The following is a 10,463-nucleotide window of genomic DNA, read 5'->3' on the forward strand; positions in this document are numbered from 1 at the left end:
AGTCAAAGAAGTCTCCTTAAACAAATCAAATCCCATTCCTCTCATGTATAAAAGTACACAATTTCACATCATGAACACTAATCGTATATGAATACAGAGTAACAAAACCCATTGTAATCATCGCTTACTAGTGAATATTTATATTCTTTGATAATATCCTCTCCAAATTTAAATATATATATATATATATAGATATAGATATAGATACAGATACAGATACATGTATAAATATATAAAACTTAGATAGATTCATGAATTTGGAATTTGGATGAAAACTACAAATACTCTTATAGATAGATTCATGAATTTGGAATTTGGATGAAAACCACTTAAAGGATGTCGTTTCAATATTTGAAAATATGGCTGTAATATTTATTACATAGCTTATGAGCATCACGGTGCTTGACCGTAAACACCATAGGGCTTGAAACGGTTAACATATGATGAAGGAGAAACGATATAAACAACCAGCGATTGAACAAAATGTCAAAATGTAGGAGACATACAAAAATTACATCAGTTTCCTGAGCAATGAACTCTAAGCAAAATTACATCAGTTTCCTGAGCAAAATGTAGGAGACATACAAAAATTGTCTAGTAAGAATCAATGTATGGCTTCGCAGAGAGCACAAGTTTATGCTACTGCACTGCGTTCTCCAGCATTTCTGAAGGTAATGGGCTTCTTGAGTTCTGCCTCTTCAGGCTCTCTTGTATTTTGTCTTTAATTGCTGTTTCCTGGAAGCAATTTTCACAAGTCCATGTTAAGTCTGCAAATGCTGTAGGAATATATGGTTGAAATCACAGTCAAAATACCGCTGGATATTAAGAATGGATAGTAATTTATTATTTTACACGAAGAATACTCCAAAAAACAATGGTATGGCTATTAATTTATATTTTACACGGATAATACTTCCCAAAAAAAAAATGAAATGGCTAGTAATTTACACGGAGAGAACTCCAAAAAAAATGGAAATGCTTCAGATGGAATGATAACAATAATTCTCATGCCCTAGGTCCATGATCGATATCTCATAATCAGGAAACCGTTGTCTAACTTTAGCGTACGCGAAGTAAAAATCGTGGTCTAACTCAAGTGTATGGCAAGTAAAAATCGTGGTGTAACTTAAGTTTATGGCAAGTAAAAATTTCACCATGATATGACACCCCTCTTCAAACTTTTCTAAAAAGCCAGCCACCCAACGATCAGCATTCTCAACCCATTCACTGTGATGCATGCCAGCTGTCTTGGCAACCGTATCTAACTGCAACAACAGGCAATGTAAATATATAAATCTCAAAAGAAATAGTCCAAATACTTTTAACTAAATACAAATGGATCTAAAAAACAAATGGCATAGCTCACCTTTTCCCCCATTTGCCCTTCTTGTTCCTTCACTTTTTGACGTAGTTTTGTTATTCCCATGTTGACCCTCAATTGCTTTTCCTAAAAACAATAGACATCCACAACTCAACTGTTATCTTTGTCTAGAATTAGAGATTTTCTGAATTAACTTTCAATGTTTAGACCATTTCTAATTTTCTAACAATTCAAGTAGCTGTGTTGTAATGGGACGACGTGCTTCCTTGCAATGTTACTTGAGATAGAACTTATGACATTTTGTCTGTAAACAAGTTCCCTTAAGCAAAAGATAGAGATTTTGTGCCAGGACAAACTTCAGCCCAGTTGACCAAGGAACCACACCTGACAAGCATTGAAACAGCATACACACGAGTTTCCTCTTACCTTCACATAGCTAACTCCAAGGTCTTTCCTTGTGTATCCACGATCAAGGTTGCGCATAACATAGTCATTGTAGCCTTTAAGTATCCTCATTATAACATCCGATGTTGAGATGCCATCGGTCCGCTTTGTTTCCTTAAATTTTCCAGCTGACTTGACCTGGAAGAATATATTCTTTCAACCTTCTCTTGTGCAATAGACATACTTCAATCATAATACTCAATACATAACCACAATTTACAAATGCCCTAATGCTCACAAATGCATAGACATCGTTGCCAGCTCCACTGGTATCGGCATACCTGCAAAGGCATAAAAATGTTAGCGTTTAACATCATGTCAACGATCTATGCATTGTTTATCTTGTGAGAAAAATCATTCACTACATAATATAGTTATTGCCAATCTCTAGACCAAAGGGTTAGCTCAACTGGTTGTTACCCATATTACTTGGCTTTTAACTAGTTCCATGCAGCTAGGTGCCCAGTTTGAATCCCCTTGGTTGAGACATACTAATCTATGCCAACAGGTTTGCTAGGGATAGTATCTAGAGACGTGGGGACGCAAACCTTGGGTTTGACAAAGGTTTTTCTTGGAAAACACTAAAAATATATTGCTAATCTCTGCTAATAGTTATTGCAACAGGTTTGCTAGGGATAGTATCTAGAGATGTGGGGACTCAACCTTGGGTTTGACAAAGGTTTTTCTTGGAAAAAACTAAAAATGTATTGCTAAGCTCTGCTAATAGTTACTGCAAGAAAAGTGATTCTTCTAACTTTGGCAGTCTTTTCCTATTTACAAACAGGTTCATAAGAAATTTCAAAACTGAACAAGCCAGCCACGAATGTTGAATTCCCCCATATTAACAAGCAAACAATTGGTGCCAAGTGCAAATCCTAGGTGATTTCAAAGGAGGAGCCCCCTGCCAAGGCAGCTTAGCCAAATGGAATTAATTGTGTTCAGTGGGTTCTCCCTTGAGGATCGTTTCACCTACATAAGTGAGCCACTTGTGGTCCTAACTCTTCAGCCCAGCAATAATTTTTCTTTTTAAGCTCAAAAGATAGCCCTTCCAGAAGAACAAAAATTTAAAAAACATAGCCTGTTAGCAAATATTAGCCAGCCGGATTCCCGGTATTATATTTTATGGTTTCCATAGTCTTACTAAAACCGAATTCTTTAAGACAAATTACAGTTTTTGTAATTTCACCTACCTTAGCCTAGATTTTCTGTTCTTTCTCCTCTTTTCTATAAGCAAAATAATTAACACATTACTAGTGGAGTTTATGTAGTGGTGACTTACGGAAGGGCATCATGGGCTACATAGTCAATCTTATGCTTGTCTAAGAATTCTTGATTGATCACCCATGGAGCATCTGGGATAACTTCGTCAACCCACCTGCATAAAGTGCCATAAACACAAATCAATAGGGTGTCATCTAAAAAGGATGCCTTCATCCAATCATGAGATAATACTTTGCAACGTTGAACTAAACATAAAGATGAACTGCAAAAGATAATCATGCTAACTTTTGTTTTATTGCAATGAAAAAAATGGTTATAATTCTTAGTGATGGATAGCTGACCGATGACATAGATTCTAAATAGAAAAAAAAGCATGAAAATGTTGTTTCAGAAGAAAAAGAAACCAAAATCAATCCAGACCTGCAATGGCGAAGGGATTCATAGCGCTCAGCCGCAGTCATTACAGTTTTTCCCTTATACCTGTGAGTGACTTCATCATTGCAGCAACCCACAAGGAGGTATGTGTTTGGAAACCTGCCAGATGTGAGAACAAATTCATCAATAAGTACTGAGAAAACCTTACTTGTTGTTTCAGAAATATGTAGGGTTCTCATAGTATGCTCAAAAACCACAATGCCTAAAGGTGACAAATATTAATGTTCATTGATCTGAGGTAGATCCACCCACTGCACCAGTGGGCCTATGTCGATGTGATATAAAACTTGATTACTCCAGTAAAACTAGAGTTCTCAAAGCAAGCTCACTCACAAAAGTGACAAATGCCCAAGTTAGTTGGGCCCAGGTAGATCCAGGAGGATATGAGCAAATTGTATTCACTAAATTTCAAAGTAAATGACGAAATCTAAGTGAATTGTTTGTAGTTTATTGAAAGAGATTTAACAGTTTCAGTACAAAAGTGAATGTGTTTGACTGACTCAAATAATTGCCATGATATTCATAAATGTGTCCGATCTATTGTTAATTTTTGGGATCTACTTTTGATATGCAGATAAAAGCAGAGTTTTATTGTATTCAGAAGTACAAGAGCAGTGAAAGAGCCACACATAATTTTGGACAGATGGGATTTGCTATAGCAGATCTGGAAGGGGGAGTATATATGTGGAACCAAATATCAGCATAGGGATATGCCACTGCAGTCTGTGATAATATCTACTTAGATTCACTGCAGCACCACAGTCTATAGATAACAATCACAGGCCAAAGCAATACAAAAGGCATCATACAGAAATCCCCATTTATATAAGTAGCAGCAGAGGGAAGGATGATCTAATATCAACTTGATTACTTGCACCTCAAAACCAACTTCCAAGAAGCTTTTCGTGCATTAATTTCCAGACTTGGAAAGCTTTTGGTGCAGTTAATGCCATGTAAATTCCCTTTATCACAGAATTGTATGTGGGTTTTGGTGCCTTCAATGGCTTATAAACCAACAGAAAGAGGCTTACAATAGAGAATTCAAGGTTTCAATCCTATGGATTTTGTCACATCACCGCCTCGCATAGTATTAGAAATCTGAGCACAGGGCAACATATTCTACCAAGGGCTTAAACCGAATGAGCAATATCCAGCAGTTCCCCAATTTCTGAATGAAGCATAGTTTAACTTAATGGTCACACCATAAATATATTGCCCGAGCTTAAGACATAATTAAAACCATAACAAAAACATTGGCGCAAGATTCTCAAACAAATACTTACAGTTTCTTGGCCTGTTCCAGTGATCGCGCATGCCCAAAGTGAAACAAATCATAAATTCCATCCGCATAGACCCTGACGGGCTTCTCAGTCCTCTCGTCCTTCACGGGATTTGGAGATGGGTGCGGTTCGAATCTCACTGGCGGCTCGTAGACAATCTCTGCACAGCTCTGCTGCCGGGGTTCTTGATCCATCATTTTATCCTTCTCAATTGTGTAAAATGCCACTGCGATAGCCAACGAAATCGAAGCAAAAAATCCCTGAGCGCAGGAAACGATTAGCTTAAAAAAGATCAACTCTTCTAAATTCAGGATGGGATGATCTGACCAAAGATTATGGGCGAGTAAGCATAGATCGGGGAGTACACTTGGAGCGAGTGGAGAATGAACACTTGGCTAGGATTGTGCGCAAACATTGGGCCACGCGCCTTGCCGGCTAGATATGGCATGCGCGCCTAGTCGGTGTGGTTTACTGAAGTCGGCCGGGGTCCCCGCGGTTTTGCAGAATGATATTCTTAACCCTCAATGACAACAAAGGTCGATTCGATTCCGCAAGGGGGATCATAAGATATTTTATCGTATTGAAAGGGATGGTAGTAAGATGGGTCTTAACTATTACCTTTGATAATTGTGATGTTGATAATTGTTATGTCTTTTATTTTGGAAATAGGAGAATAAAGGGTGTAAGGTTGCAGGGTTTGAATATAATTAGAAATAATGTTTTGATTTATTATGATCCAGTTAAAAAAGATTTTTGATTCATCATGATCAAGTTAAAATTATTTTATGAATGGGATTTTGTTTGTGGGTATGCTTTTGTAAGTTTTTTGTTAGATATTTACTGTGGGCAGTTGGTATTAGCACGAGAATTATAATGGTAATTAGTTAAATTTAAATTTGAACTTAAGTTATGTTGAATAATTTTGGTTAGTTGTCAATTTATTGAAATTTTGTTAAAAATATAATTTCGGTTAGTTATCAATTTATTGAAATTTGTCGAAAAGATAATGAGAATATACCGAGTAGTTGTGTTTTATTTAAATTTTTTTTTATTGTTTATTAATAGTTATTGGATAAACTTGGACAAGGAGAAACTACTCTGATGCGATTCACCTGCAATTCGTTTCAGAACCCTAGCCGCCTTTGAAGGTTCAAGCCATCGCTGCCGCAGGTTCTTCTACTGGAAGCCAATCATGGCAAAAACTGCAGGAGGGGAGAGCTCCGCCTCCCCTCCATTGGACACACCAATCTCTGACAAGGCACAGAATACTGTGCCCCTGAACCCCGCTGGCACAGGCCCTGAACTTGTGCAGGAAGAACAAAGGACGAATGAGGAAAAGCTGCACACAGCCCAGACTGCAGAGGACAACACAGGCAAAGATATGCACAACAATGCTTCGTCGTCACAGCCAAAGGCGACCTCGGCCACATGTATACCAAAAGCTGCAGAACGGATCAAGGTCGATCTGCCAAGCCACCGCATCAATGGTGAGATCCAACACATGCAGGATCATGCGCTTATAGGAAAGTTCCTGGGATTCTGGCCCACAGAAAAGGCCTTACAAGGATGGATCGCCTCTAAATGGAAGCCCAAAGGACAAGTTACCCTGCAGCTTGGTCCAAAAGGCTTCTTCACAGCCATCTTTCACTGTGTGGAGGACAAAATGAGGATATTCGAAGGCGGCCCATACTTCTTCAACTCTTCAGGCTTGTATCTCACGGAATGGAAACCCAGATTCAACCCTGACAAAGAAGATTTCAGTTGGGCTCCTGTCTGGATAAGAATGTATTCCCTCCCAGTGGAATATTGGAAAGAAGAAACGCTGGCAGACATAGGCAACAAACTTGGGACCTTCATCAAAGTTGCAACCGAAACAAAAACACGCAAATACACCTCGTATGCCAGGATCTGCGTCCAGATGCACCTAACCAAAGCTTTAGCTGATTCGGTAAGTCTCTTTCACGATGACTTTGAATGGATACAGCCTTTAGATTATGAGCACATCCCCTTCCGCTGTCGAAAATGCCATGAGCATGGCCACCTATTCAGAGATTGTCCTTTAAATGCGCAATCCAAAGCCTCATCTAATGATTCTAATAAGGACTCAGAAGGTTTCACCAGAATCCCCACCCGCCGCAGGCATGCCAAGAAAAGCCAAGAAGCTGCGGATCCGGCCTTCAAAGCAGACTCCCAGAACAGATTCTCTGTTCTGGCCGCGCAAGATATGCTAGACCATCCCAGCTCTGACTCCCAGGAAAAGCCTTTCCCACCCTCCCCCCCCCCACATCCACTCCGCCCCCATGCAACCCTCAGACCCCGCCTCTTCCAACCCCGCTCCTTTTCCCTCCTCGGAGAAAGAAAAATTAGTTTCAGATCTCAGTCCCCTATTCTCATCTCAGGGGAAAACCATGTTGAACGATAAACAACAAGCCTCAGACATGGATCTCGATGCAGCTCTAGCCCTTAGTCTACATGAAGAAGCAGCTGAGGAGGACCACAACCCACCTATTGTCATGGAGGAAGACCAGGAAGATGTAAGCCTAGATGGTCTTGACATCTTCAAACTTGAAACAGCATGCAAGAAAAAAGAATACAACTCAATTCCCCCCTGGCAAATAGACAGACTTGAAGGAGTCCTGACCAAGGTGCAGCACAATAAAAGCCTGGGCATACAAGGAGGCAGCCATTGGGATGGAAAAAAGGCCCTAAAAGAAACTAAGAGAAGGGGAAGAAAGACAGACCTTCAGAGAACCATAATAGTAGGGGAAATACTTATGGAATCGGGGCGATTTCCTAAGTTGACAAAGTTTTACAAACCCAAACCTCAGTTTACATGAAGCTCATCTCCTGGAATGTGAGAGGACTCAACAGTCCCTCAAAACATAGAATGATCAAAAACCTGATTTTACAAGAAAAACCAGCAATAGTTTTTCTTCAAGAAACAAAAAGCAGCAGCACAGCGATAGACAGAATTAGAAATAAGATCTGGGCAGGTAGCAGCTCAATATCAGTAGACGCCTCTGGGGCTTCAGGTGGTCTAGCCATTCTGTGGAACCCGCAGATCGTTTCACTAGATGACTTTCATGCCACTCTTCACCTTATTCAAGCTACCTTCCACCTCATAGGTACCAATATCCATGGGCATCTCACCAATGTATACTTTCCGCAGACAATTCAGCAAAAACTGGATCTTCTGGACACGATCTCCATCCTCAATGAAAATAGACATTTTCCCTTATGGATTGGCGGCGGCGACTTCAACATAATAAAATCCATGGAAGAGAAACAAGGGGGCAGAATCAGGCTCGATAGTGACAGCAGTGGCCTCAAGCAATTCTTACAGACCAATCGGCTCATGGATATTCCAACCTCCAATGGAATTTTCACTTGGACTAACAAGCGCCGAGGCATTCACCATATTGCCTCAAGGCTTGATAGATTCTTCATTTCAGACAATGCGATCCACCTAGGAGGGGATTTTAACGCCTCCATTATTCCCCAAGGAGGATCAGATCACTGGCCAATTTTGCTTCAATGGTCCAGGCCAGGCAATTGCAGCAACAGACCCTTTCGATTCGAAGCCTTTTGGCTCACAAATACCAATTTCAGGGCAGTGGTCAACAAAGCATGGACATCCTATATTCCGCCAGAGGGGGCTAAGATGTATCAATTCCAACAAAAGCTGAAAAATTTGAAACAAGTTCTCAAAGTCTGGAACCGCACACATTTTGGCAATATACAGGAAAACCGCCAAAAACTGGAGCAGCAAATGAAGGCACTTCAACAAACTTTCATTTTAGATGGCCGAACAGAAGAACAAACTCAACAGGAGCAGATCCTCTGGAATCAAATTGAAGAATGTCAAAAACAAGAGGAAATTCTATGGCGGCAAAAATCCTGAATCAGCTGGCTAAAAGAGGGGGAGAAAAATACAAAATTCTTCCACAAAACTACTATCCAAAGGCGAATGCACAATAACATTACCTTCATCAATAATCAACAAGGTGAAAGAATTGAAGCACATGAAGACATGGAGAAGGAATTCACAGGATACTTCAAGGATATTCTCAAGGAGCCTGAAGGTAATAGGGATGAGGCAATCAGAGCCATCACGCAGCACATTCCAAGAATCATAAATGAGGATCACAACAATAAACTGCTCCAGCCCACGTCACTAAAGGAAGTTGAAGAAGCCATGGCTCAGCTTAAAGACGGCAAAGCACCCGGGCCTGACGGATTTACAGCCAATTTCTTTCATGAATTTTGGGAGCTAATCAAAGCTGAGGTCTGGGATTTAGTTGAGGAATCCCGAAGCATGCACTGGGTCCTCCCGGCCCTCAACTCCACCTTCATAGCTTTGGTACCCAAAGAAGAAGCATCAAACAAACCAGAGAAGTATAGACCAATAGCGCTATGCAATGTAATATATAAGCTCATCTCAAAGGTCATCGCAAACCGGCTTAAACCGCTCCTTCCCCTGCTCATCTCTCCAGAATAGACGGGATATGTAGAGGGCCGACAGATCATGGATGGAATAATTCTATCAAATGAAGTAATTCACTCATTAAAGATTCTCAAAAAACCAGGTATGCTTCTAAAACTAGACCTTTCTAAAGCGTTTGATAAGCTTAGTTGGAATTACATTCACAAAATGCTCTTGGCTTTTGGCTTTAACGCAATCTGGACCAGATGGATCATGAACCTAATCACATCTCCCAGTTTCTCCGTTTTGCTGAATGGTTCTCCCTCATCTCCTTTTCGTCCCTCGCGTGGCATCAGGCAAGGGGATCCACTCTCACCCTTTCTTTTCGTTTTGATGGCCGAGGGGCTCAGCAGGCTTCTCAAATCTGCAGTTTCGTCCCAAGCTCTTTAAGGTATCTCCCTCCATGGCCTCAATCCTCAGACCCATCAGCAATTCGTTGATGATACTATGCTTTTCGGTCATCCTTCCTCAAGAGAAGCCTCTGTTTTCAAATCTTTACTCTCCATCTTCTCCGATGCCTCTGGCACTTCCATTAACACTGCTAAATCTCAGCTCTTTTTCTTCAACACCCCCCCCACCACGCAAAGGAATATTGCTAGAATTCTAGGATTCACCATATCCCACTTGCCTTCTAAATACCTGGGAGCTCCCCTTTCGGACTCAGCCATCAAGCATGCTTCCTGGAGGTCTCTCCTTGATAAACTAGAATCAAAGCTCTCATCTTGGACCTTCCGGGCTCTAAACATGGCAGGCAGACTCGTCCTAATCAAATCAGTATTACAAGCAATGCCACTATATCTTTTTTCTATCTTGGCAGCTCCAAAATGGGTCTTGAAAGCCATACGCAATCTCTAACGCAACTTCCTATGGGGCTCCACTGGTCTGAATCGGAAATGGGCTCTCGTTAACTGGAAAGAAGTTTGCAAAACCAAATCAGAAGGAGGACTAGGATTACGGGATCCGCTTCAAAGCAACAACACAATGGGAGCTCGAACATGGTGGAACTGGGTCTCCAAGCCAAATTCACCATGGGCTCGATTGTGGCAAGAAAAATATGCTACAGGCAGTCAATGGAGCGATCTTATAAGAATCAACTCCACAACTCAGGGATCACTCATTTGGAATACCGCAAAAATTCACAGCAACTTCATTCAAGAACACAACTTCTAGGAAATTCACTTAGGCACGACTGCAAGATTTTGGGAGGACTCATGGCAGCAACTCCCCAAACTCGCAGATTTATTTCAAAAGCCTCTTTGGAAAACTCATATGCAGCAAG

The 10,463-nt window shown here is 40.8% G+C and overlaps 1 pseudogene across 1 annotated transcript; it reads right to left on the reverse strand.

The window, feature by feature from the left end:
• Window positions 1-313: 313 nt before the first annotated feature.
• Window positions 314-5,167, reverse strand: LOC149237322 (choline-phosphate cytidylyltransferase 2-like; annotated as a pseudogene). The gene is made up of 8 exons (XR_016246296.1): window positions 4,705-5,167; window positions 3,407-3,520; window positions 3,045-3,140; window positions 2,004-2,046; window positions 1,748-1,903; window positions 1,367-1,447; window positions 1,155-1,265; window positions 314-735 (listed from the first exon to the last, which is right to left on the reverse strand). The product of XR_016246296.1 is annotated as a choline-phosphate cytidylyltransferase 2-like (transcript).
• Between the last annotated feature and the right edge of the window lie 5,296 nt (window positions 5,168-10,463).

The sequence above is a fragment of the Pinus tabuliformis genome, chromosome 8 (assembly GCF_031772625.1).
Source record: "Pinus tabuliformis cultivar Carrire ecotype Pingquan chromosome 8, CPIR1, whole genome shotgun sequence".
NCBI lineage: Eukaryota > Viridiplantae > Streptophyta > Pinopsida > Pinales > Pinaceae > Pinus > Pinus tabuliformis.